Source organism: Rattus norvegicus, chromosome 1 (assembly GCF_036323735.1).
Source record: "Rattus norvegicus strain BN/NHsdMcwi chromosome 1, GRCr8, whole genome shotgun sequence".
Classification (NCBI taxonomy): domain Eukaryota; kingdom Metazoa; phylum Chordata; class Mammalia; order Rodentia; family Muridae; genus Rattus; species Rattus norvegicus.
This window is the reverse complement of record NC_086019.1, coordinates 190,328,447-190,354,183: the sequence shown is the minus strand read 5'-3', so window position 1 is coordinate 190,354,183 and position 25,737 is coordinate 190,328,447. Positions and strand designations below refer to the sequence as shown.

Genomic DNA, 25,737 nt, shown 5'->3' with positions numbered 1-25,737 from the left:
CAGAAACAAACTGATTTTAAATTGACACCATTCCTTATAATTTGATGCTTCTGTCCAAGACCACACTGTCCCAACACGCACTGTCCCAACACGCACTGTCCCAACACGCACTGTCCCAAACACACACTGTCCCAACACTCGCTGTCCCAACACTCGCTGTCCCAACACTCTCTGTCCCAACACTCTCTGTCCCAACACACGCTGTCCCAACACACGCTGTCCCAACACTCTCTGTCCCAACACGCACTGTCCCAACACACGCTGTCCCAACACACGCTGTCCCAACACACGCTGTCCCAACACTCACTGTCCCAACACGCGCTGTCCCAACACACGCTGTCCCAACACGCACTGTCCCAACACGCGCTGTCCCAACACGCACTGTCCCAACACACGCTGTCCCAACACACGCTGTCCCAACACACGCTGTCCCAACACTCACTGTCCCAACACGCACTGTCCCAACGTGCTGCCCCTTTGTCCCCTTGAGGACAACAGTGGTTCTTGTGACTCACTTAGCTGTTGGCTCCGTCTGTGGATGGACTATGGTGCTCACTTTTTCTTTAGGATTTATTTATTTTATGTGTATGAGTGCTGTGCTTTTTGTTTTGTTTGTTTGTTTTTGAGTGTTCTGTCTGCATGTACATGTGTACACCAGAAGAGGGCATCAGATCCCATCACAGATGGTTGTGAGCCACCATGTGGTTGCTGGGAATTGAACTCAGGACCTCTGGAAAGACAGCCAGTGTTCTTAACCACTCAGCCATCTCTCCAGCTCCCCCCCCCCCCCCCCCCCCGCTTTTTCAAGACAGTTTCTCTGTGTAACTTTGACTGTCCTGGAACTTGATTTGTAGACCAGGATGGCCTCAAACTCACAGTGATCTCCTGCTTTTGCCTTCCAAGTACTGGGATTAAAGGTATGCTTAACCACCACCCAGTGTTCACCTTTTTTTTTTCTTTTTTCTTTTTTCTTTTCTTTTTTTGAGATATAGACTCCATGAAGCCCAGACTGGTTCTCAGCTGATAGGCATTTAGAGGCTCTGCTGTCTCTCAGGATGAGGGGAACTAGAGATGTTGCAGGGATAGTGTATCCCTTGCCCCTTGTACCAGGTTAGGACTGGGCCTCAGGTGTGAGCCACCACCTTGTCTGCACTGAGTCCCGGCTTCACAGCAGGTGTGAGAAGCTGCTCTGAAGTTCAGCGGGGGTGGGGTGGGGGTGGGGGCGGGGGAGGGTGGGAACCAAGAAAAGTATCTGGCAAGATGGGACCTGATAGGCTCTCACGGGAGGGTGAGTCATGTCGGGGCAATATGAAAGGTGTCAGGGTATGCAGGAGCTGGCAGTGTGGGTGGCTGTGGAAGGCTGCTGAGCTGCCCAGATTCACAGGGGACACAGCCCAGAGTTAGGAAGATTCAGTACTCTGTGGCTGTGCGACCTCCGGTGAGCGTTTTACTTCTCCGTACCTCAGTTTTCCCATCTGCACTATCAGGTTAACCCCACATCCCCTACAACCATGCTACTTTACCTCTGAGCACTAACCGGTTTTCTCATGCTTTATTGGAGCTGGGTAATTCTTACATCCAGTCCATTCAACAATGTGCAGTTCTCTCCTGTTGGAGGTGATGTGGAGTGGGGGACGGGACGTCTATGGAGAACTTGCTCTGAGGCATTTAACTTTTTAAAGCTCCATGCAAACTTATTTTATAGCTGGGAAAATTAAGGCCTTGCAGGAACCTGCTAGCCAGTTCTACAGTGGAAGCTGGCTTCAGACCCCATCTGTCTGGCTGTCCCCAGAGTCTATCTGTTGCCCACATAATTTCCACAGCAGGTAAACACCAAGGGTTTAAATGGGGGCATGTTTTCTACTGAAAGGAGGAAAAGAAGAATAAAGGAGATAAATCCTGAGCTGCACCCCAGTGTCTGACTTCTGGCAGGGAACCTGTGGAACCTGACTTACTGTATGTGAATAGACAGCATCTGTTATGAAAAGGCGGTGGGGTATCCCTTGCCTTGCCCTTGAATCATGGTGACAAGGACAGGAATGTTATAAGACACCTTTACTTGACCCTTGAGTCTCCTTTTTTTAATGTTATATAACATTTCTTATACTCATAGCATTAGCATGTGGGATGCTAACACATGCTCACCTTTCATCCCAGCACTGTGGAAGCACAGGCAGGCCAGTATCTGTGCATTTGAAGGAAGGCTTAGACATAGCGAGTTACGGGTCAGGCAGAAATTAACCTCAAAGAATGACTTAGAAAGGTAGCAGGTTTTTTTTTTAAATTTTTAAGATTTATTCATTTATTATATATAAGCACACTGTAGCTGTCTTCAGACACACCAGAAGAGGGCATTAGATTCCATTACAGATGGTTGTGAGCCACCATGTGGTTGCTGGGAATTGAACTCAGGACCTCTGGAAGAGCAGTCAGTGCTCTTAACCACTGAGCCATCTCTCCAGCCCCAGGTAGCAGGTTTTGATGATTTCAAATCCCTCCAGATAAAGTGATATAAACAAAGGAACACACTGAGACCTTACACCTGTGAGATTTCTAAGGTTTTAAGTGTATGGAACACATACGCACATTCTGAGCTGTCCAGTGTGTCTGGGCCAATGGAGAAAAGAAAGGGGGTGTTCCAGGGTTATCTAAATCACTGTAGGTTATAGCATTGAAGGAAACTCTTTTTTTAGGTAGGCAGCATAATCTTTTTTTTATTTTATTTGTGTATATGTGTGTGTGTGTGTGTGTGTGTGTGTCTGTGTCTATGTCTGTGTGTGTGTGTGTGTGTACACTACAGGTTGATATCAGGTGTCTTCCTCAACTGCTTCTCTACCTTATTTCTCTGAGACAGGGTCTCTCACTGAACCTGGAGCTCGGTGATTAAACTAATTGGCCAGCAAATCCCAGGCATCCCCCTGTCTCTGTCTCCCTAGTGCTGAGATTACAGGTAACATGATCTTCATATAGAAACCTGAGGCACACAGCAAACCAAGAAACAAACAAGAAGAACAAAGTGGAAAGAGAAGTTGAGAGACATCGCAGACCAGCCTCCCCACGTTCTCCGTGAAATGTCAGTCTACACGAGACCGAGGCCAGATGTGGTGGCTTACAGCTTTGATGCCAGCACGTGGGAGACTGAAACAGGGGGACTGAGGTTTGAGTTCACCCTGAGTGACAGAGAGAGACTCTGACAATGTATATATTTTATATTTTCATCTGGTATAAAACTATTGGGGAAAGTGATGAGGAAGGACCAAGCCAAGTTGAAGGCTAAGTTATACTTGCAACCAGGGCAGGCAAGTGAGAACAGTAAAATGGAGAAAAAGGAAAAGAACACACACACACACACACACACACACACACACACACACACACCACACACACACACACACAACACACACACCACACACACCACACAACACACATACCACACACACACATACCACACACACACATACCACACACACACACATACCACACACACACCACACACACACACCACACACACACATACCACACACACACATACACACATACAACACACACATACCACACGCGCACACACACACACACACATACACCACACACATAACACACACACACACACCACACAACACACATACCACACACACACACCACACACACACATACCACACACACACATACCACACACACACCACACACACACCACACACACACACCACACACACACATACACACCACACACACACATACCACACACACACACACACACATACACCACACACATAACACACACACACACACACACACACACACACACACGTGCGCGAGAGCGCAAAAATCAGTCCACAAACAGCAAATTAAACACACAACAGAGTCTCAACCTCACTAGTGGCCAGCGAAATGCAAATCAAAGCGCCAGAGGGATGTGCTGTCCATCGGGTAGAGGGAAATCTGTCGGCTGTGGGCTGTGTGGAGAAGCACAGCTTTTATATACAGCGTTTATATTGCCAGCCGCAATGCTGGAACTTATGCACCTAATATTAGTAATAGGGAGGTGGGGTAGAAGGACTGAAGGCTAAGCCTGGGCTGGATGAGAGAGAGAGAGAGAGAGAGAGAGAGAGAGAGAGAGAGAGAGAGAGAGAGAGAGACCCTGTCTCAAAATAAAACAAAACAAAAACAAAAACAAAAAACCCCACAACAAAGCAACAACAAACTTAAAAACAACAAAACAAAGAATGCAGATGTCAGTATAGACAGACAAGACACAGATGTTGTAGCAGGCATTTTGGAGATTGATATGGCAGTAGCTGATGAAAAGTTTTTTTGGCAAACTTTCAGATAACTCGTAGACCATTTGTTAGGAAAATATAGGAAAAGCTGCAATCTACAACAACAAGAGAAACCCCAATAAGAACAGACAGCTCCTGGTGGGGACTGAACGTCCAACGCAGGAAAGAGAAGAGGCTGCTCAGGGAGGATTCGGAGAAAGGACCAAGATACCACAGGCGTGGGGGCAGGTGGCCCAGCTCACTGCAGTGGAGAAGTTTCTCGAGGTAAAATTTGCAAACCACCTAAATCCAGCTGAACTGTCGAGAAATGATTTAAATAACTGGCGGAGTGTTCAAGGCTGAGCCAAAGGTAAGTATGGTACTGTTCTAAGCGGATAAAGAGGCGTCAGAATAAAAGTATCTCAAGATGAAATTACTTTGTGGGCGTACTCTAATGCTTGTGTTTTAGTTGTCAATGCTTGGCTTCGGGCTGGGACAAGGAATGGAGGTGCACATTTTAAGTGTCAAAGCAGATCTGGCCTACAGCTGCTCTCAGCACTTCTTAGTCCCTCATGGCATACCCTGGGCCCAACCTTGAACTTTCCAGCCCAAGGGGCTGGGCTGACTTCCTCCAGAGGCTCCCCCTTATATGATCCAGACATTTTGGGCCCCCTTCTCTCCCTCTCTCTCTGCACCCTTTCTCTCTTCTTCTCTCCCCTCCCTTCCTCCCCATGGTGATTCCCCTGGCCTCAATCTTTGGGCTTTGTGAACTCACTGGAGAACAGCTTCCCAATAAACCTGTAATATAATCCAACCTGGCTTGAATTGGCTCGTTTTACTGGCAGAGAAATAACCTATCGGTCATATTTAAATAAAAGCTTACCAGATAGCTCTTTTTAATGGTGTCCTGGGATTTTCTTTAAATTTGATTGATTTTATAACGGAAGTTTTTTTTTTTTATCAAGACACACCTATTTACTGAGTGATCAAATTTTGGCTTAAGGCATGGGTCTGCACCAGGCCCTCAGCGTATAGTATGGCCCTTAACTTGGTGGGTTTTTGTGGGACTCCTAACAGTGGGAGCAGGTGTGTCTCTGACTCTTTTGCCTGCTCACGGGATGCTTTCTTCCTGTTGGGTTGCCTTGCCCTGCCTGGATGTGAGGGCTTTTGGCCTCTTCTTATTGTATCTTGCTTTGTCATGTTGCTGTTGCTTCTTGGAGGTCTGTTCTTTTGAAGGGAAATGGGTCAGGAGGAGTGGATCTGAGGGAGCTGGGAGGTAGGGAGAAGCTGGGAGGAGTGGCCAGAGAGGGAACTGGTTGGAATGTATTGTATGAAAGAAGAATCTATTTTTAATAATAATATAATTTTAATAAAATCATAACAATGACTATTACCAATGAGGGAAAATGAATAATTCCAATAGTCCATTAATAATTCACTGGGGTTGGCACTCCCTGTGATGCAAGAGAAATTCTCTGAACACTTCGAACTCTTTGGGGGCCATCGAAAAGCAAAAAAGAAAATCAAAGAGGGAAAGAATCATATATAAATATAGTCAGTGGATGAAGCAAGACAAGTTCCAGTAACTTTACACATACATATACATACATACATACATACATACATACATACATACATACATAATACATGTGCAGGTAGGCATACACATTCATGCATTGGGTGGACAGAGCAAAGCTCCAAACAACTTTACATATATACACACATACATATATTTTTGGCAAACTCCAATGAGCAGGCTCCAACAAACTTTACACACACACACACACACACACACACACACACACACACACACACACACTGGATGGAGCAAACTCCAAGTTGACTCTTAAAAACTGAAACTTTTTCTACCTTTTCTACCTATATACTCTTAGCCTTTTCTACCTGTATACTCTTAGTCTTTTATACCTATATACTCTTAGCCTTTTATACCTATATACTCTTAGCTTTGTCTACCTATATACTCTTAGCTTTGTCTACCTATATACTCTTAGCCTTTTATACCTACATACTCTAAAACAGAGTTCTCTATGTAGAAAAAAGATTACCTCATAGCTATGTTACATATTCTCTAAAAACAATCACCACAAAAGCATACTTTTCAAGAACAGATTAAAATCATTACACAAAGGAAATTACAACCAAATTATTGATTATGTATTGTTCTTGTGAAACTCACACCTAACTAAACATCTCTCATCTATCTTTCTCTCTACAAGTTCATCGTAACCCCAAAGGTTATAAATCTTTTGTCATTGATTAACAAAGGTTAAGTTAGTCACTCTATAGTAGCAAGTTTTTTCCTGTGCTTAGCTGACGACAGTTTGTATTTACCAAGAAACAGATCATCATCTATCTTATGTCTTATTTTCGAAATCTTGTTCAGTTAAATCATCTATTTTCACACTCAGAATAGAAGTATTTCCTTCTTACTCATAACACTGTCTTTTTCTGGTGCACACTGAAACCTGTGGTCCCTAGATCACAGGATCCAGGACCTCGGGCCCAACCTAGAATGAATGCTTTCTTTGATCATTGACTTGTCCCAAGCCAATTTTCCTTCCTAGTACAGTCATGTGCTTGTGACCCATGAACGCTCACTGTGCTCCTTTTTTAACCTGTGCAGCCCTCGCTACTCTGCAAGGAGGGGGCACATTCTGCTCTTAATTCTATTATGTTTCTGGCAAAACAACTTTAACTGTTTCCTTAAACTTCCTATCAACTACCCTAACTTTCTAAAACTATTTAAATCAAATCAGGAATTCATCCATAAAAATCACTAATTCATCTAAGTGATATTATTTTATGAAAGTTTGTCTCCATGTTGATCTGTAGGAAAATTGTCTAGCAGAGTGGGCTATCTATCACCCAGGAGGTAATCACACCAGGCTATAGGCAGTGAGGGTCTCCCATGCCCAGTCACACCATCCTAGATATATGAGGGATGTAATAATGACAAACTTGAGAAGGCACAGCAGCAGCAAGAAGCAAGCCTGCCACGAAGCCCCTAGGGCTGCGCCTCTCCAGGGTAGACCGGTTGTAGCTGTGCAAACCCAGGGTTATCTCCAAAAAGCTCACCCGTTGACCCTGACTGGCCTGGCGCTCCCTATGACAGACAGGCCCAATTCATGGAAGAGCTGGGGTTAAAGGTGCTCTCTGAGGAATCTGATGCAACGATGAAGAATGAGGAAGCTGACTCCTGAGGGTGAATGTCCTGCAGGACAGGGTAGATGATCCAGTTAAAGCCCTGTAGATATAAAACTACACGCAAGGGCTGGGGCGATCACTCCGGGTGAAGTGCTGAGTTTGGATCCCCACACCAGTACAAAAGCAGGGTGTGGTGATGTGTGTCTGTACCCCAGCTCAGGAAGCAGGGCAGGGGGACAAGCAGATTCCACGAGACAGCAAGTCTAGCTGAAACCGAGCTCCAGGTTCAGTGAGAGATCCCACTGAAAAAATAAGTTGGAGAAGAATAGTGATCATGGGTCTCTGGCCTCTATATGGACACAAATGGGGCATGCATGCAAATAAATTCACAGGCACACGCACATGCACACACTCACACACGAGCACGTTCACTCGCTACACCTCAAACAAACAGCATACAGCTGAGCCACAGTGTGTATGGACCTTGTACTCTGACCGAGTCGTGGAGTCGGAACGGAACTAAAAAAAAAAAAAAAGTGACAGTGTAACTGAGAAAGTTCCCGTCCCGCCGTGTCTGGTGGCATAGGCATCCGTGAGGCCGTGAGACCGTGTTTGAAGATAAAGACAGGCTGGGATGCCCTTCAGTGAGGGAGGTTCAGCCTCACCACCACAATAAAGAGGGGGGGGAGGGAAGGAAGGAGGGGAGGGCCTAGTTCTGGGGCTGTGAGAGGGCCAATACTCTGAGACAAAGTGGTGGAGAAGGAAGCTGATCTCGAGGCTGGCGTGGTCGGAGGGAGAGCAGCTCACACCTGTGACTCTTTTGCTTCGCTGAGAGTACGGCACATCTTGAGAACTGTTATCATCCCAATTCTTTAAAGGAGCTATTTTCATTTCTTTAAATTATGTGGATGGCTGTAGGTTCATGTGCGGGTTTTTGCAGGCAGTGCAAGCACCCACAGAGGCCAGGGGTGCTGGATCCCCTGGGGCTGGAGCCATAAGCAGCCATCCATCCGATGTGGGTGCTGGGAATCTAACTTGAGTTTTCTGCAAGAACAATAGATGCTCTGATTGCTGGGCTCTCTCTCCCGCTGGTCATAGCATGTTTCGTTACCTCAGCTTCAGGCAGCTGGGTACCAGGGTAGTTCATTAGCCTTGAAAACTAACCAATTCTGATATACGGGCTGTGAGCCTTTGATATCTGTCTGGAGGTGACTGAGTCATGTTGCCCCTGTGAGTCTTAGCGATTGTTCTAAGCTTGGCTTCTGAAGGTGTGAGGTCTGGTGTGCAGCTAACCTTTTCTTTGTGATTTTTTTCTACAGCCTGAGAAGGAGCACCACACAGGAAAGGGTTGGTGCATTTCAACTAGTTCTACATCTTGTTGTTAAGACACGGGGCAAGATGCCCAGCAAAACAAGATTTTGCCTGTAAATTGAAAAGAAGAATGTCGGGAGGAAATTCCAGGAGCTTAAGCGGCAGTGCACACGTGTGTGTTGTGGAGTAGACGGAATCAGTATTCTGTAATACAGAAGGGAGCAGTGTGGTGAGACAAAAGGCCAGCCATAAATGGGTGTGCCCCACAGTGGCCAAATAAAGGTGTTTAGGAATGGAGGTGGCAGTCGGTGAGCCCCTGAAATGTCTGAAGCTGGGACAGTGTGGAGAAATCACATGGATTCCCGACACACTGGAGGTTGTGGAGAAGCAGTGCAGCGAACACCTTCTGTTCCACAGATAGCTTCTCATCCTAATGTGATTGATTTCCCCGTTTTCTCCAGGGATTATTTGAAGTGGACAGCAAAAGAAATCCAGGCCATCAACACCTTTGGTGAAAAGAAATACTAGGACTTCGGTCTTGGGCCCAGGCCCACTGCTGACAGCATGATGGAAGGATGCACTTGCGGTCTAGACTCCCCCTCCCGCCTCCTGGAGTGGGGGTGAGGCGGCGTGGGCAACGGTTGGGAAGCTGTCTGGAGGCCTCTTGCAGAGACATCAGAATGCTTTGTTAGAACAAGCGCTGGGGATCCATCCTGTGGCTCACCCTATCAAGCTGAAACCGGATGTTGCTGCCAAGTTCTTTGGAAGGCTAAACATTGTTGCCCTTGAACATCTGCGTCTGCAAAAAGGTGAGCTTGGGGACTGAGGGTAGGTTCTGCAGTTAGGGTGCAAGCACCAGTGCATGGGGCTTGCACTATTGCTCCAAGGTGACATTTTGAATCTGACCACTCTAGTGATTCACTTGTTTTCAATATTTGTTGTCAGTTCTAGATGTCAACCTTGTGACTATACTAATAAAATCCTTGAAAGGTGAACAGAGGACAAACTGTACCAAGCCTCTGGTCCAATGGCATCCTGGAGTGGAGGGGGCTGCTCTGTGCGTCCTGGAGGTCTCACCCTAACATGCGTCAGGGCAGAGGAAGTCTTGAGAACCTTGTGGACTTATCTGTGGCATCTTGAGGTAAGCAGTTCTGACCGTGGGGACAGAGTGGCAGTTTTCCCAGCTTGCTCAGAAATGCAAGCACACACAGGTTCTTGGATAAATGGCTGAAGTGAGGTGTTCTTCTGAGAATCGGGGGCTGCTCTTTGTTTCTCAAATGAACACGCACAGACAGGTGGGCAGGGAGAGCAGCTTCAAAACACAGCATGGACCTGGGTTTCAGTCCTGTCTCAGGAGAAGTATTGTTTCTTTTCGCTACAGACTAGGAACTAAATGAAGGTTTTATACGCAGGGTCATACAGGACGCCGGACACCGGACACTTATAAAAACTTACAAGTGTTAGCAAATGTTCTGGGTCATTCAGAGACTCACCAGTATATTAATAAATTTTAACAGAGAAGAGGCTTTTCATTCAAACACCGGTACCGTTCTACACTGGAGAACAGAGACTCAGGATTCCAGAATGCAGCCCCCAGCCACTTCAGTGAGGGGTTTGTAAAGGCAAAGAATACAAAGTTACAGTTTGCTCTGGTTCAGCAAAAACAGTCCTCTTTACAGAACCAGAAACAGCCATAAAAAATGTAACCTTAACAGCTCTTAATGTTTGGAGGTCTAGATGGGCTTTATGGTTCTGTTAAGCACAGAGATGTTAAGTTTTTAAACATAAAGTTAGCCATTGATGTGACTTTAGCCACCGTTGAGTTATACCCTGAGTCAAATCCTTGACTCTGCATTGGGTACCTTTTCATATTGGGACTTATTTACTATCATCTTAATAGCTCATAAGCAGGATTTATAGATCTGGTCTTAACCTTGGCCTTAGTTAGTGTTAATGATGCAGGGTCAACTATAATCAGCAGGCACCCAAGGAAGAACATGGGAGCCATTTATTTCCTCTCTGTGAGGTGTTTTCAAAGTTCAGCCAAATTATCCTTGATACTCCTGAGTGGTTTGCCTAGAAGCAGATGGCTACAGTAACCTCCTTGCCCTGTGTAAAGCAGATCAAGTCCCTACCATGTTGGAAGACTACCTCAGCCAAGAGTCAAGGTGTTCTTTTAATTTTGCAATGGACTTTTCTCAGGCAAAAAACATCTGGGTTATTTGAGGCCCTAAGTTTTTGTAGTTGACATTAGTTGTGCTGTGCCTGTTGTCCTGAGCGTGGCTCAAGCCATTCCCAATCCTAAATTTACTATGGGGGATGTAAGGGCCGGTGCCTGTGCATACATGTGTTTTCTCCCTACTGGACCATTATAAAGGCACATGCAGGGAACAGGGTTATCAAGACACAGATTTTCAGGGATTAGTGCACCTGCCAAATAGGTAAGCAAGGTGCCAAGGGTTAGCACATGTGAAACAATGTTTCAACTGGGAGGTGAAGGAAGGAACATTCACCTGAAGAAGTGATGGCTGGGAACTGTGAGACATCTGTGACAAGTTTGTATCTGCTCTTAAGGGGGATATAGAAATACATCCCACAAAAGAGCAGGAGTTAAATATAGTCACATAAAACAGTAGTAGTCTATAATTGTGTCCAGTTTATCTTTGGTGGATCCTCTCGGGCATTGTGACAGTTCATTTTTCTGCAGCCAGGTCATTGTGGCCTGTGTTGTGCTTGACCTGCCAATAATATACCCAGCTGTAGATAGATGCCATCTTCCTTAGCAGCCATGGGGGTGGTCAGGATGACAAAGCATGATCCCTTCCAACAAGGTCCCAGATCCTTCAGACCTAACATGCCAGCTTTTTGTTAAGGGGGGATGTGCTTACTTCTGTAACTGCTTCTCACTGAGATTAAGACACCCTCGTAAGAACCCATGAAGGCTGGAAAGCCAAAGGCCCAGGGGTGGGGCTCAGATTGGGGGGCTGGAGGCATTCACCATAAGCATCTGTTTTGCTGATCCAGCTGAAGAGACAAGGAGCAATTGTATTGGCTGGTCTGATTATAGGGTTGCACATCTGTGATCTTAGCATTCTGGAGGCAGAGGCAGGAGGATCTCCATTTGGAGGACATCCTGGGCTATATAGACTCTCATGCATCTATAAAGAAACTTTTGTTGTTCCTGTCTTGGGGCTGAATTAAAGCCACTGAGTACAAACCCCGCTGTTGTACTGTGGCTGCACCTGAGGAAGTCCTCTTGAATCTTAACGTTAACATATTAAATACCCAAACCTTATATTATGACCAAGTGATAAGAGGGAGGAGAGGGGTTGGGGATTTAGCTCAGTGGTAGAGCACTTGCCTAGCAAACGCAAGGCCCTGGGTTCGGTCCCCAGCTCTGAAAAAAAGAAAAAGGAAAAAAAAAAAAAGAGAGAGAGAGAGAGGGGAGAAACTGACCACAGAAAACACATCTGAGATCTGGTTGAGCCTTGGGTCCCTTCAAAATGGCTGCCTAGCATATGACAGACAGGTCCAGACTACCACTGGAGGCAGCAGAGAGCCTCTTGGTCTTCCTCCCAAATCTGTTTTGCCAGACAATGGCATCTCCCATGGTTGGTCTTAAGCATTGTCCTCTCAAATGCTGAATCCCAGGAGGTGGCATCTCCAAAGATGGAGCCAAGAAAGTGTCATCTCTAATGGTGGGTCTCAGATGGTGGTACCATCAGTGATGGAGCCCAGGTGGTGAATGTTGAGGCCCAGACCACAGCAAGCGAGGGGCGTTGCCTCTTGTGATGGTGGGATGCAGGGAATGGTACATGTAATAGTGTGTGGAGAATGTGGAGACACAGGTAATAAAATCTTTAATGTTGGGATAGTAACCTCTGTCCTAGTTAGGACTACCATGGCTGTGAAGAAACATTATGACCAAAAGCGAATTAGGGAGGAAAGGGTTTATATGGCTTGCATATACAGACAGAGTCATAGAGGGAAGGCAAGGCAGGATCTCAAACTGGGTGGGAACTTGGAGGCGGGAGCTGATGCAGAGGCCATGGAGGGTGCTGCTTACTGGCTTTCTTTCCTAGCCTGCTCAGGTGCTTTCTTATAGACCCCAGGACCAGCAGCCCAGCAGGAAATGGGCCAGGCCCTCCCACATTAATCACTAACTAATAAAATGCCCTACATCCCAATCTTATGGAGTTATTTTTTCAATTGAGGCTCCCTCCTTTCAGATGACTCTAGATTGTGTCAAGTTGACATAAAAATAGCAAGGACAGGGCTGGAGGGTTGGCTCAAGGGTAAAGACCTCTTCCAGAAGTCCTGAGCTCAAGTCCCATCACTACATGGTGGCTCACACTTATCTATACTGTAATCTGATGCCCTCTTCTGGCATGCAGGTGTACATGTAGATAACGCAGTCATATACATTAAAAAGAAGAAGAAACTGGGACAGCTGTCCAGTGAGATGTCATCTCCAATGGTGTGACTCAGGTGGTGTCTCTCCTCTTATCTTGCTAGCTTTGTATATATATAGATATATATACATGACCCCATGCGTGGCTCTGCCTCCATACAGCTTTCTCCACACTCATAGCTGTGTCGGTGGCATCCTGCATGTCTGTTTTCTGTGTGCTTAACATTTTATTTGTTTTCCCGTGTCTGTCTGAGTCTCTCTGCTTTTATGGGCATTGTTGGCGAATCCCATGCAGGAGAAGCTAGAGTGAGCAAGTGAGCTTCTAGGGTGACAACCCGCTCTCCCGGGCCACTTTCTGTAGAGCAGTATGAAGATGGAACTATTATAAAACAATACTGTTTAGAAGAATTCATGAATTTTACAGAATTCCTGATTTGATTTAAATAATTATAGGAAGCTAGGGTAGTTGATAGAGAGTTTAAGGAGATGGTTAAAGTCGTTTTTGCCAGAAACATATAATAACTTTAGAATTAAGAGTAGAATGTGCCCCCTCCTTGTAGAATAGTGAGGGCTACAGAGGTTAGAAAAGTACAGTGAGGGGTTGGGGATTTAGCTCAGCGGTAGAGTGCTTGCCTAGGAAGCGCAAGGCCCTGGGTTCGGTCCCCAGCTCCGAAAAAAAGAAAAGAAAAAAAAAAAAGAAAAGTACAGTGAGCGTTCATGGGTTAAAAAAAAAAAAAAGAAAAGTACAGTGAGCGTTCATGGGTTACAAGCACGTAACTGCACTAGGAAGAAAAATCGGCTTGGGACAAGTCAATGATCAAAGAAAACATTCATTCTAGGTTGGGTCCAAGTTCCTGAATTTTGTGAACTAGAGAAGTAGTCACAGGCTTTGATGTACACCCTGAAAAGGCAAGGTTATAAATAAAGAGTAATTATGAATAGAGAATAGAGAATAGATTATTGCCTAATGTAGCTGAACAAGACTTCAAAAGCAAGATGTAAGATAAATGATCTGTTTCTTGGTAAATACAAATTGTAGTCAGCTAAGCATAGGAAAAAACTTGCCATTCTAGACTTGGCTTGCTTAAACTTTGTTAATCAATGACAAAAGATTCATTGCCTTGGGGTTATGGTGAACTTGAGGAGAGAAAGAGAGATGGGAAATGTTTAGCCAAGTATGAGTTTTACAGTAATAATAATAATAACAATAATAATCAATAATCCTGTTGTGATTTCCTTTTGTGTAATGATTTTAACCTGTTATTGAAGAATATGTTTTGTTTTTGGGATTTACTTATTGTATGTATGTGAGTACACTGACACTGTCTTCAGGCACACCAGAAGAGAGCACTGTATTCCATTTCCGACAGTTGTGAGCCCCCAATGTGGTTGCTGGGATTTGAACTCAGGACCTCTGGAAGAGCAGTCAGTGCCCTCAACCACTGAGCCATCTCTCCAGCCCCCAGAGAATTTGTTTTTGTGGTGATTGTTTTTAGAGAATATGTAACTTGTGGCTATGACATAATCTCTTCTTACATAGAGAACTCTGTCTTAGAATGAAAAGGCTAAGAGGAAAAAAAAAATAAAATCGTTGGAGCCTGCTCGTTGAAGTTTGCTCAATCCACCAAATATGTGTATGTACACAAATGTATACAAAATGGTTGGCCTTAGTGCCAGTGGAATGTTAATGAAACCCAAAAGACCAGACAGGAGCCAATCACCACACCAGGCTCTTTATTCGAGCTAGTTCTTGCCCCTCAGCCCACTGCTAACAAGCAGGATGATTTTGGTTGAGAGGAGCCCCAAACATCTATCAAGCATGAGTGTGTGTGTGTGTGTGTGTGTGTGTGTGTGTGTGTGTGTGTGTGTGTGTGCACTCTCGTGCACTCGCGCACCTAATTGGAGAGCTCCTGTGACCTTAGCATAACTGGTTGGTGCTGTGAGTCAAACCATAAACTTAACTTCTGCTTCCCTCTGCATTGGTGATTGTTAGGCAGGGGCAGGCTTGTTGGAAATTAACCTGGAAATGTTGGATTTGTTAGGGGTTAGCCTAGAAACTGGAGTTGGGCTCTGGTTTTGTTGGGGGATAACTTAGAAACTAATGCGAGGTACCGGCCTGTTAGTTTACCTGAGTTCAAGTTCTCTAAAATGGAGTCTGAACCTAAAGGATTTGGTCTCTCAGGAGCTTGTTCATTGGAGCTTTGCTCCATCTCTCAAATGCATGTATGTGTGTGTGTATGTAACATGGTCAGAGCTTTGTTCCATCTACCAAATACATGTATGTGCATGTATATAACATGCTTGGAGCTTTGTTCCATCTATCCAATGTGCGTATGCATGTATGTATGTATATATATGTATGTATGTATGTATGCATGTATGTATGCATGTTGTATTTATGCATGTGTGAAGTTGTTGGAGCTTGTTGAAGCTTGCTCCATCTAGCCACTGTGTATGTGTATGTGTATGCGTATGCGTATGCCTGTGTGTGTGCATGTGCATGTGTGTATGATTCTTTCTCTCCTTGATTTTTTTTTCCTTCTCTCAGATCCCGAAGAATTCAAAGAGTTTTCCGCTGGTTACAGGGAGTGTTGGTGCCTATGAATCAAGCTTTACTCCCTCAGGAAAAGGTCTGCTGAATGTTCAGTCTCTGGCTTTACACCTAGCCTCAGCTTCCCTCGACCTGTCAAAGCTGGCTTCGACACATTGTTCTGTTGCTTCCCATTCATTACTGCTTATCTCTCTTTCTCTGTGTTCCTCATTTCTATTTCTCCTGTTCCAGTTACGTCTCATCCCCTGTTTCTGTCTTTGCCTCCCATTGGTTGTCTCTGTCCTGCCTTTGCATCCATTGGCTTCTAAAGTAGGCATTCCATCATTTTCATATATCGTTATTAGTATTGCATGCACGCCATGGTGCACCTGTGGAGGGTGAGGACAGTATTCAGGGCTTGTTTCTGTTCCCCCACCATGGGACCTGGGGCTCACACTCACAATATCCGCTCATGGGGCAAAAGCTCTCACCCGCTGAGCCGCCTTGCCAGCCCCCATTGGTCTCTTAACTGGTACTCATTCTTACAGCCCTTCCACTGAGACAAGCCAAACACTGCATGGTTTGGACTTCCTCCTGCACACCTCCCACCTATGATTTTGGAGGAATCGTCCTGGCAGCACTCTGTCCACACACTGTACGTACTCTCTTCGGATAACTTGGGATCTGGTTGTCCTTGCTCTGCACATTATGATCTGCAGTCATTAAATCTGTGAGAGTCACCTCCTTGATAGCTCAAAACCAGCCTGTCCAATGACCGGACCCCGGCAGTCAGCGTCCTCTTTTGAATACTCTTTCTTTTGGTTTCTATGCTGTGGCATACCCACAGTTCTCTGACCCTCTGCTTTCCTGCTCCTTGGACATGGACACAAGGCTTCCATGCTGAGAAGTAGTGTGTGATAAAATACAGCCGAGAATGCAGCCCAGCCTGAGCAGGGGTCTCGCCTGTGTGGTGACAGAGAACACACAGGACAGCTAACCACAGGAGTGGGCCTGGGCTGACAGATAGGTGGAGTGTCATTAGGTAACCATGGGGCTTTGTAAAAAGTATTTTTGAAATTTGATTTATTTATTTTTTTTTTTCGGAGCTGGGGACCGAACCCAGGGCCTTGCGCTTGCTAGACAAGTGCTCTACCATTGAGCTAAATCCCCAACCCCGAAATTTGATTTATTTTTATTTTGTGTGTATGTGTATTCACCTGAATGCATGCCTGTACACCACATTTGTGCAATGCCTGTAGAGGCCAGAAGAGGGTGTCAGATACCCTGGGCTGTACCCTTGTTAGCAGTGCTCTTAACCTCTGAGCCATCTCTCAACCCAACAAACATACATTTAAAAGTGTCTTAGCATTTTCGTTTTGCCTTTAAGATATAGAGTGGTTTTGCATGCAACAATCAGAGGTGCTAGGGGCTGGAGAGATGGCTCAGTGGTTAAGAGCATTGACTGCTCTTCCAAAGGTCCAGAGTTCAATTCCCAGCAACCACATGATGGCTCACAACCATCTGTAATGGGATCTGATGCCCTCTTCTGGTGTATCTGAGGATAGCGACAGTGTACTCACATACAAAATAAATAAATAAATAAATAAATAAATAAATAAATAAATAAATAAATAAATATTTTTAAAAAGAAGTGGTAGGAACAGGATTTGGAAATGTCTAGGAGCATCTGCAAACTAAAGTGCCCAGCGTAAAACATCAAATCACTTCGTTGGCCCATTTCACAAACATACTTGCTGTCGTTTGACGACGGGCAGGGCCAAGAACTGTATGCTGAGGCAGTCCATTCAAAGAGCCCTCCCTTTGCTAAAAACTGTTCACATTCTTGATGCCACGGTGCTCAGACACTCTCCTGCCAACAATTCCCATTGTAAATCTAGCCACATTCCTCTAGGGAAGGTGCTTTTTCTTTAATAACATCAACCCAAAATCTATCAATGCTAGTTGAGTTCCAGGGGCAGGTAAGAGCTCTGTTTATCTCTGTATATCGCAAAAGCCTCTAAGAAGACAATTCATTTCTGTGGTCACCCGTTAGTCATCCTAAGATATCTGATAGACGCTTCCCATTGAATTCGAAATGGACACCCTTAAAATGTGTTCTTTGTATTCAAGTAGCAGATATAATACTCAGCCTTCTATTTTATTTTATTTGTTTGTTTATTTTTAGATAGGGTCTCACAATATAGTCACAACTGACCTCAGACTTCCTACATAAACCAGGCTGGCCTCAACTTCAGATATCCACCAGCTTCTGACTCCCGAGTGTTAGGATTAAAGGTGTGTGCCACGATGACTGGCCAGAGCAATTCTTTTTTTTTTTTTTTTTTTTTTTTGGTTCTTTTCTTCGGAGCTGGGGACCGAACCCAGGGCCTTGCACTTCCTAGGCAAGTGCTCTACCACTGAGCTAAATCCCCAACCCCCAGAGCAATTCTTAATGGAAAATAATCCTATACTTAGAAAAAAATCCTTGAGAAAGGTATGGTGGTGTACACTTTTAATCCCAGCACTTGGAAGGCAGAGGCAGGCAGATCACTGAGTTTGCAGCCAGCCTGGTCTACAGAGCAAAAAAAAGAGGCCATGTTTCCCCATTACACTTAAAGGCAATTGAGACAAGCAGATAGTTGCAGTTAAACTATACTATTTTCAGTTAACAAGTGCTATTTCCAAAATACTGTTGCATGCACACACACATTTACACACATGACAGATATTCAAACATCCACTCACTCACTGACACGTGAGCACATACATGCATACAGCGTGCACATGCATACACAGAGGGTAGAAATGTGGCTGTCAGGGAATAAATAGTCAAGACCAGGGTGGGCAAATGAGTTGAGCAGGGACCTTCCTGAAGGCTTGTCTTACTGATTGAGCAGTAATCATTCCCTGACATCTTTTCCATAACAAGAAACTCTGAACTTTTAAAGTAACAAAATGGTAGTGAATAAGACAACCTTAGTATATTGGTATCTTTCTATTAGACAAGTTGGTCAGAACCTATTTTAACACATTTATCTATTTGGTTTTTTTTTTTTTTTTTTTTGGTTCTTTTTTTTTGGAGCTGGGGACCGAACCCAGGGCCTTGCGCTTCCTAGGCAAGCACTCTACCACTGAGCTAAATCCCCAGCCCCTATCTATTTGTTATGTGGTGCTTTATGTTGTGTGTAATTTTAAAAATATGTTTGCTCTTTCTTGAGAGCTCTGCCCGAGCTCCCTGCTTGAGTCCCCACGGTTAGCTTCACCAAGCCACCTGGCCTCACTCAGCTCCACCCAGCTGCCAGCTGGCGCTTTTCCCAAGAATGCCCATGGAACTGCGATTGCCCCCTCAACCCCTCACAGCAAGCTCCACCAAGCCACCACACCCACCCTGACTGTGCCTTTTCTTCTGCCCAACTTAGTCGCCTCCGATGGAAAACACCGGACAACCTTAATTTTTTAAAACCAGTCAGATACCTCAATGGCTGGGCAAAGAATTTATTGCCCTAACTGGATCAACTAGCTATTCTAGCCCTCCGCTAGCATGTTCAGCTCCCCAAGATCTTACATGGCGGTTGCATCCTCCCATTCCAAAAGCCTGCTCTCTCCCTCACTGTGTCCCCTCCTCTTTTTCCTGGGACCTGAAAATCCCACCTTTCCCCCTTCACCCAACGATTGACTTCCTCACCATCTTTATTGACACAGTCAAGAATCAATTAGAGAAACAATACCCCCACCTACAGTTTAAATATGCTTGGCCCAAGGGAAGTGGCACTTGTTGCAGTAAATATTCTTTAACGGTTTCTACTTCACCTTAGATCATTTAGTTCCCAAATAAAAGACACAGAACCTTTATATTTATAATAAGTCTTAAAGCATTGGAGCTGGGCAGGTATCAATTCTCTATGCTACTTTGTCTACTTCCCTGTCACTAACCTGGGATTTAACACTTGCTGTGTTCCTCCTAGGCCACTTGTATTCCAAAGGGCTGGCCTTCATGGCCATGAGCTCAGGATCCACCTGCCCCCAGGGCTCCTTCCTCCTCCTCCTTCTCCCTCATGGCATTGTCTCTTCTTAGAGCTCCAGGCCTGGGAACTGAAACCCCGCCTACCTTTCTTTGCCCCACTACAGGCTGTAGGCATCGTTTTATTAACCAATAGTTTTAAATCAAGGAACAAGGTTTGCACAACAAAAGCTGGCATAGGTGAGAGTTCACTCTTCCTGAGGGAACTAGACCTCAGGATACAGAATTTAGTAACAACACAGCAACAGATACTACTGGCTGGTAAGGCCTTATCGGAGGAGGTGTGGCCTTGTTAGAGGAAGTGCATCACTGTGGAGGTGGGGCTTAGAGGTCTCAAATACATGATCAAGTCTGACCAGTGGACTCAGAGGCTCCTCCCGGCTGCCTGTGGAAGACAGTCCTCTTCTGCTATCTTCAGATCAAGACTTTGAACTCTCAGCTCCTCTAGTACCATGCCTGCCTGCCTGCTGCCATGCTTCCCACCGTGATGATAATGGACTGAACCTCTGCAGCTGTAAGCCAGCCCCAGTTAAATGTTGTCCTTTGTAAGAGTTGGCTTGGGGCTGGAGAGATGGTTCAGCAGTTAAGAGCACCATATGCTCTTCCAGAGGTCCTGAGTTCAATTCATGGTGATCACAACCATCTATAATGGGATCTGGTGCCCTCTTCTGGTATGTTGGAAGCGTACTCATCATATATAATATAAAATAAACTAAAAAAAATAAAAATAAAAAAGAGTTGGCTTGGTCATGGTGTCTCCTCGCAGCAGTGAAACTCCAACTAAGACATGTTATAATAGTTAAATAATTATTTGGAACATAATTTGAAAGACTAGTTTGTTGTTTTAGTCTCTCTCTCTCTCTCGCTCTCGCTCTTGCTCTCTCTTTCTCTGTGTTTGTGTGTCTGTGTCCTTTGTCTTCTTGTGTGTGCAGGGTGTTGGTATCAGGAACTGCTTTTCCCTCCAGCAGTGACAGCACCTGTGCATCGGTTGCCATGGCAATAGCCATACATTCCCAGCATACATTTGGTTCAGTTCGTACCTTCATCTGGGAGCAGTTATGTCATGGTTCAAATAAAAAGCAGGCCCTTTCTACCTCCTTCCTCTCTCTTTCCTCTCTTTTCTTTCTCTTCTCCCTCTCTCACCCCTCCCTGTCTCCATCGTCACAATAAATCTCCTCCCTGTGGGACCATGCTGGCCTGGTGTAGTTTGTCTAGAAGCGAGCTGTGATTTCTATGCCAACACAGGGTATAGGTCAGTGCCTCTTCATGTCGTTACTGAGGCAGGATCTGTCACTGAACTCGAGCTCACTGATTCGCCTAAATTCAGGGATTACAGACTTGGCTGTTGTGCCTGGTGTATGTCTTGGTTAAACTTTTGTCTGTCTAACATATCATTTGGGAAGAGGGATCGCAACTGAGAAAATACCCCAACCAAATTACCCTGTGAACATGTCTGTGGGACATTTTCTTGCTTAATGATTAATGAGGGAGGGTTCAGCCCATGTGGGTGGTGCCACCCCAGGCCAGAGGTTCCTGGTGTATTAGAAAACAAACTGGGCATGCTTCAGGGAGTAAGCAGTAAACAGGGCTGCTCCATGGCCTCTGCTTCAACTCTTGCCTCCAGGCTCATGCCTTGAATTGCTGCCTTGACTGTTTTCAATAATGCACTGTGGTGTGGAAGTACAGAGATACAAACCTTCCTCTTAGGCTGCTTTTGGTTTTGGTATTTACCTCAATAGAAATCCTGACGAAAACACCCAGCTTCACGGAGTTGTTACATGGGTGCTAGGGATGTGAATTCAGGCCTTCACCTTTGCTTACTAAGCACTTACCAGCTAAGTCATCTCTCATAAGCTGTTTTAGAATCAAAACTATTTAGTCCTCCACGTTGAAGGTGGTAAAAATAAGTAATTATCTCACCCAAAGCTTTTGTTTGATCTTTCTTCTGTCTTTTTTCCTCTCTCTCTCTCTCTCTCTCTCTCTCTCTCTCTCTCTCTCTCTCTCGTCAAGTGTCTCAGAGGTCTGGTTCATTTCAGCTCCTTCGCTGCCTTTTCCTTTTCTGTTTGACCAGGCTGTAAGGTGCCCGCTGCAGCAAACTTTGAACCTCACATTATCCTTGTTCTCCTTGATCATGACAGACTTAGCATCCTTCTGCAGGCTGTGAGCAGAACGTCCTTGATTTTCCTCAGTTTTCCAGGGCATGCTGGTGGGAAAAACTCACAGCAGTGAGAACTAAAAAGAACGGAAAAAGAAGCAGCATTTGACTTTCTAACAGTTAAATTTCATAAAGTATACAGTATGCAGCTAAACATCACTACACAGCTGACCTCCACCAGAATCTGTAGCCCCCAACCCAGTAGCCCCTCAGAATGTTCGCTGAGACAGCCTGTCTCCCATGATAGTTGGTCTTGCTAGAAATAAGAAAGAAGGACCAGGAAAGCAAGACCACAAACCTACACATAAGCTGACAGATACATCAACTTTCTCATTCCCAAGTCTCTATATAAGCTCCAAGCGTTCCCCTCCCCCTGGCACATCCCCCTTCCAGAATAGGGGAGTCAATGCCCCTCACACCTGCTACTAAACACGATGTCATCTGTTGAGGTCAGACTTCAGTCTCTTTCCTGTTCTGCACCCCGAAATCTAACATACTTGGTGAGTCTTCAGAAAATCTGAAGTTCAGAAAGATTAGTGCCAAACAAGGAAGCCGGTCATATTACATGAAGTTTGTGTTTTAATTCCTTCCCAGTGTAGAAGGTTGCTAAGCAGCGTTCCACCCATGCCAATAAGATTCCATCGATACACCATAAATCAAAAGGGGAGGCTGGGAATCACTTCCCACATAAAGAGGCTGCTGGAAGCTAATATCCTTACCTCATGCCAGTCAGCTTGAAATACACCTTTTCTTGCCTGTCCATAAACCAGGTAGGTACCTCAGACTATCATACGATCCAGGATCTCTAGGCGGTATAGAAATGGACTGAAGTCATTCATACGACCGTTCTAAATCTGTACACTTTGCTCTGTCTCCTCCCACCAGACACCAGGTCTGTGCAGCCCTGGGCCTTACAGATACTTTCTTCTCCATTACCCTGGCGCCAGTGAGCCAGCACATATTGCCTATGAATGGATTCAACTGGATGGTAGGTTCTGTCACCCTCAAGAACTAATTTTCAGGGATGTGTCCTTCAACTGCTTGTCCCATCCCAGAAGCCAGTATACATTGGATGATGTGACTGGACATGTTTTATGTCTGGTTACTGAAAATTACCTCCATTTTGAGTCTCTTGTAATACTAGTGTCATGGTTACTTAGAAGTTTAATTTCACTCCTATAGGAACTTGGTTTGTCTGCACTGCCAGTGTCACCCGCTGTGTGGCCTCAGAACACCCGTATAATAATAATTCAGTTTTTGGTAAGGTGGTGCACAAGTTGCCCCAAGTGCATGCTTATTCAGGACCAGAAGGAACCCACCTCTCATTCCCTTTGGGTTGCCTCACTGGCAGCACAGATAGCCTCCTCTCCCCTTGTTCCAGTAACATTAAGAATGGGGGTGGCGGGGACTTTCGCCTTGTGTACTATGGCCCTAATTTGAGGAGAAACTGGGCCTACAATGAATGCATCATCAAATAGATGCAGACATTAGACACCTTTAATTCTCTGTTGATAGGCTCTATGCCCAGGCCAGTATCTGGCAGAAATTGTGCCCCAAGCCAGTGAGGAATAGACTTAGCTTTCATGTCCCAGGGAGGGAAGACTGTGTGTGACATTAGGAGAGGCTTTTTGCTTCTATGGCAACAAATTGGGAGTTATGGAAGAGATTTTACAAAAGGTTGGAGGTAGTTTAGGTACGAGACAACAGGAACATGAGTCAAATAATCCCTGGTATTATAAAATGTTTGATTAGAACCCATGACTCACAACCCTCCTCACTGGCCTGGCTGGTCCCTTACTACTCCTGTGTATAGGACTTGCTCTGGGGTCTTATATAGTAAATTGTCTTATAAAGTTCATCGGACAAAGAGTTTCCTTGATCAGAAGGGCAACAGTGATGCACGCCCTTGATCCCCACACTCAGGAGGCAGAGGCAGGTGGATCTCTGTGAGCTTGAGGCCTGCCTGGTCGACAGAACTAGTACTAGGACAGCCAGGGCTACACAGAGAAACCCTGTCTTGGAAAACAAGAATTAAAAGAAGAAAGAAAAGAATTCCATGGGTTAGGTTAATGATCCTCAGGACCCCAGTATTTACTCATTAGCCAAGATCAGACACTTAAAAGTAACGGGGCAGGGGCACTAGTGAAATGACAAGGGTAACACCATCCTGACCCAAATTTATTTTGCCTCTGCCCAACTCACTTCTCAGTAGCCACATCTGCCTTGGCAATGCTTTTGGGACTGTCCATGACCGGGACCATGGTCCAGACGTCTATAAAGTGTCTGGAAGACACTGCAGAGCTTTGCAAAGTCTCAGACGTGACTAGGCCACCCTGAATCCCTCACTAATGTAAACCCCCAACTCCCCAACCGCTGGTATAATTATTGTTTTGTCTTTAAAAATTGCTGTAACCCCGAGCTTAAATACCAGGAGGATTTCATTAGCATGAGCTTGCCCTTGGTGTGAACGTGAATAACATGACTAAAACCTTGTAGTTGGCATAATCAGCACGGTTGTCAGGAACTCTCCCATGTGGATCTTTTTATGGGGTCCTGAGACCTGAACTCTGATCCGAACAAGAGCAGTGTGTACTCTGGTGGATAAGCCATCTTCGGCACCCTCAGTATTTTTCTTTAAGAAGGAGGATGGAGATGGGGCTGGAGAGATGGCTCAGTGCTTAAGAGTGCGTATTGTGGTGCACATGGGAGCTCACAACCATCTGTGACCTCAGTTCCCAGGAATGTGGCACCATCTTCTGCTTTGTGGGCACCAGACACGCATGGTACACAGACATGTATGTATATATACATGTATGCATATATATATGCACACGAAACAAATAAATACAATTAAAATATAAAAAGGGAAGATACTATGAGGTAAAAACTCAATGCCTGAGCTGGAAAATCCACCAATACTGATCCCTGCATTCAAAACCCCCACCAATCCCTGGGCTCCCCCCAAGTTCGGGGCTTGAAATCTCCTAAGTCCCCATCCTAGAAATCTCCACCCTGAAAAACACCACCCCAAAGAAACCCTATCTAAAACCTGCCTCTCACTCCATTCTCTGCTTCTCTCTGGAACAGATGCAGCATCCTATTTTTCCCTATAAATCTTTCGTGTGAGGTGTTTGCTGTGTGACTTTGTGGTAGCCCTTGGATCCTGACTGCCAGGATCCACCCCCACCCCCATCCCCTGTGAGCTGTAACTCCTACACTAACAATTCAGGTAGAAAGGCTCCTTTGTCACACTTTGTCTGTGGACAGGGCCCTGGTTCCTGTCACACAAGGACAGCATTTCTTTCAAGTCATGGGAGACAAAGGTAGGAGGGCCAACCCTGACCCACCCTATTGAGAAGCAGACTTGTGATTGTTGCCATGAGCAACCTAATTTTTTTATGCTGCTGTTTCAGAAGAACTAAGATCCTTACTTCAAAGATTCCAAGTGAGAGTTAATCACCTTATTTGTAAAGTGTACTGCAGTAAATTGGTGGCAAGGCTAAGAAATTAGGATAAGAAAAGGAGAAAAGTAGTTAGCAAAAGGTGTCATAAATATGAGAACAGGTTTCTGGATACAGCAATGTAAGCAGACTTCATCAAGGGCACAGCATAATTTCCAAGCTGATGGAGTCTCATTTAGAGGGCTTTCCTGAGCAACTCCTAGATAAAGCAAGTATGCATGGGTTAGTAACTTATCCCAAGAGGATTCTGTCTGTTTTTCTTGATAGTCTACAGGTTCATATCTTCTTCTAAGTGAAAATACTGAAAGTACTCCTCAAGAAATTTCAACAGGGGTAAAACTAGCTAGTAAATTGTTGTGTAGCGATTTCCTATGGCTTGAAATATTCCCTCCAAGAGACTCAGAAAGTACACAACTCACAAGTCTCA

At 45.1% G+C, this 25,737-nt stretch overlaps 1 long non-coding RNA gene across 1 annotated transcript; it reads left to right on the top strand.

The window, feature by feature from the left end:
• The first annotated feature begins 1,230 nt into the window (after window positions 1-1,230).
• On the top strand, window positions 1,231-21,884 carry LOC102548820 (uncharacterized). The gene is made up of 3 exons (XR_010060915.1): window positions 1,231-8,768; window positions 9,194-9,541; window positions 9,678-21,884. It is a non-coding gene; the product is annotated as an uncharacterized LOC102548820 (long non-coding RNA).
• The last annotated feature ends 3,853 nt before the right edge of the window (window positions 21,885-25,737 follow it).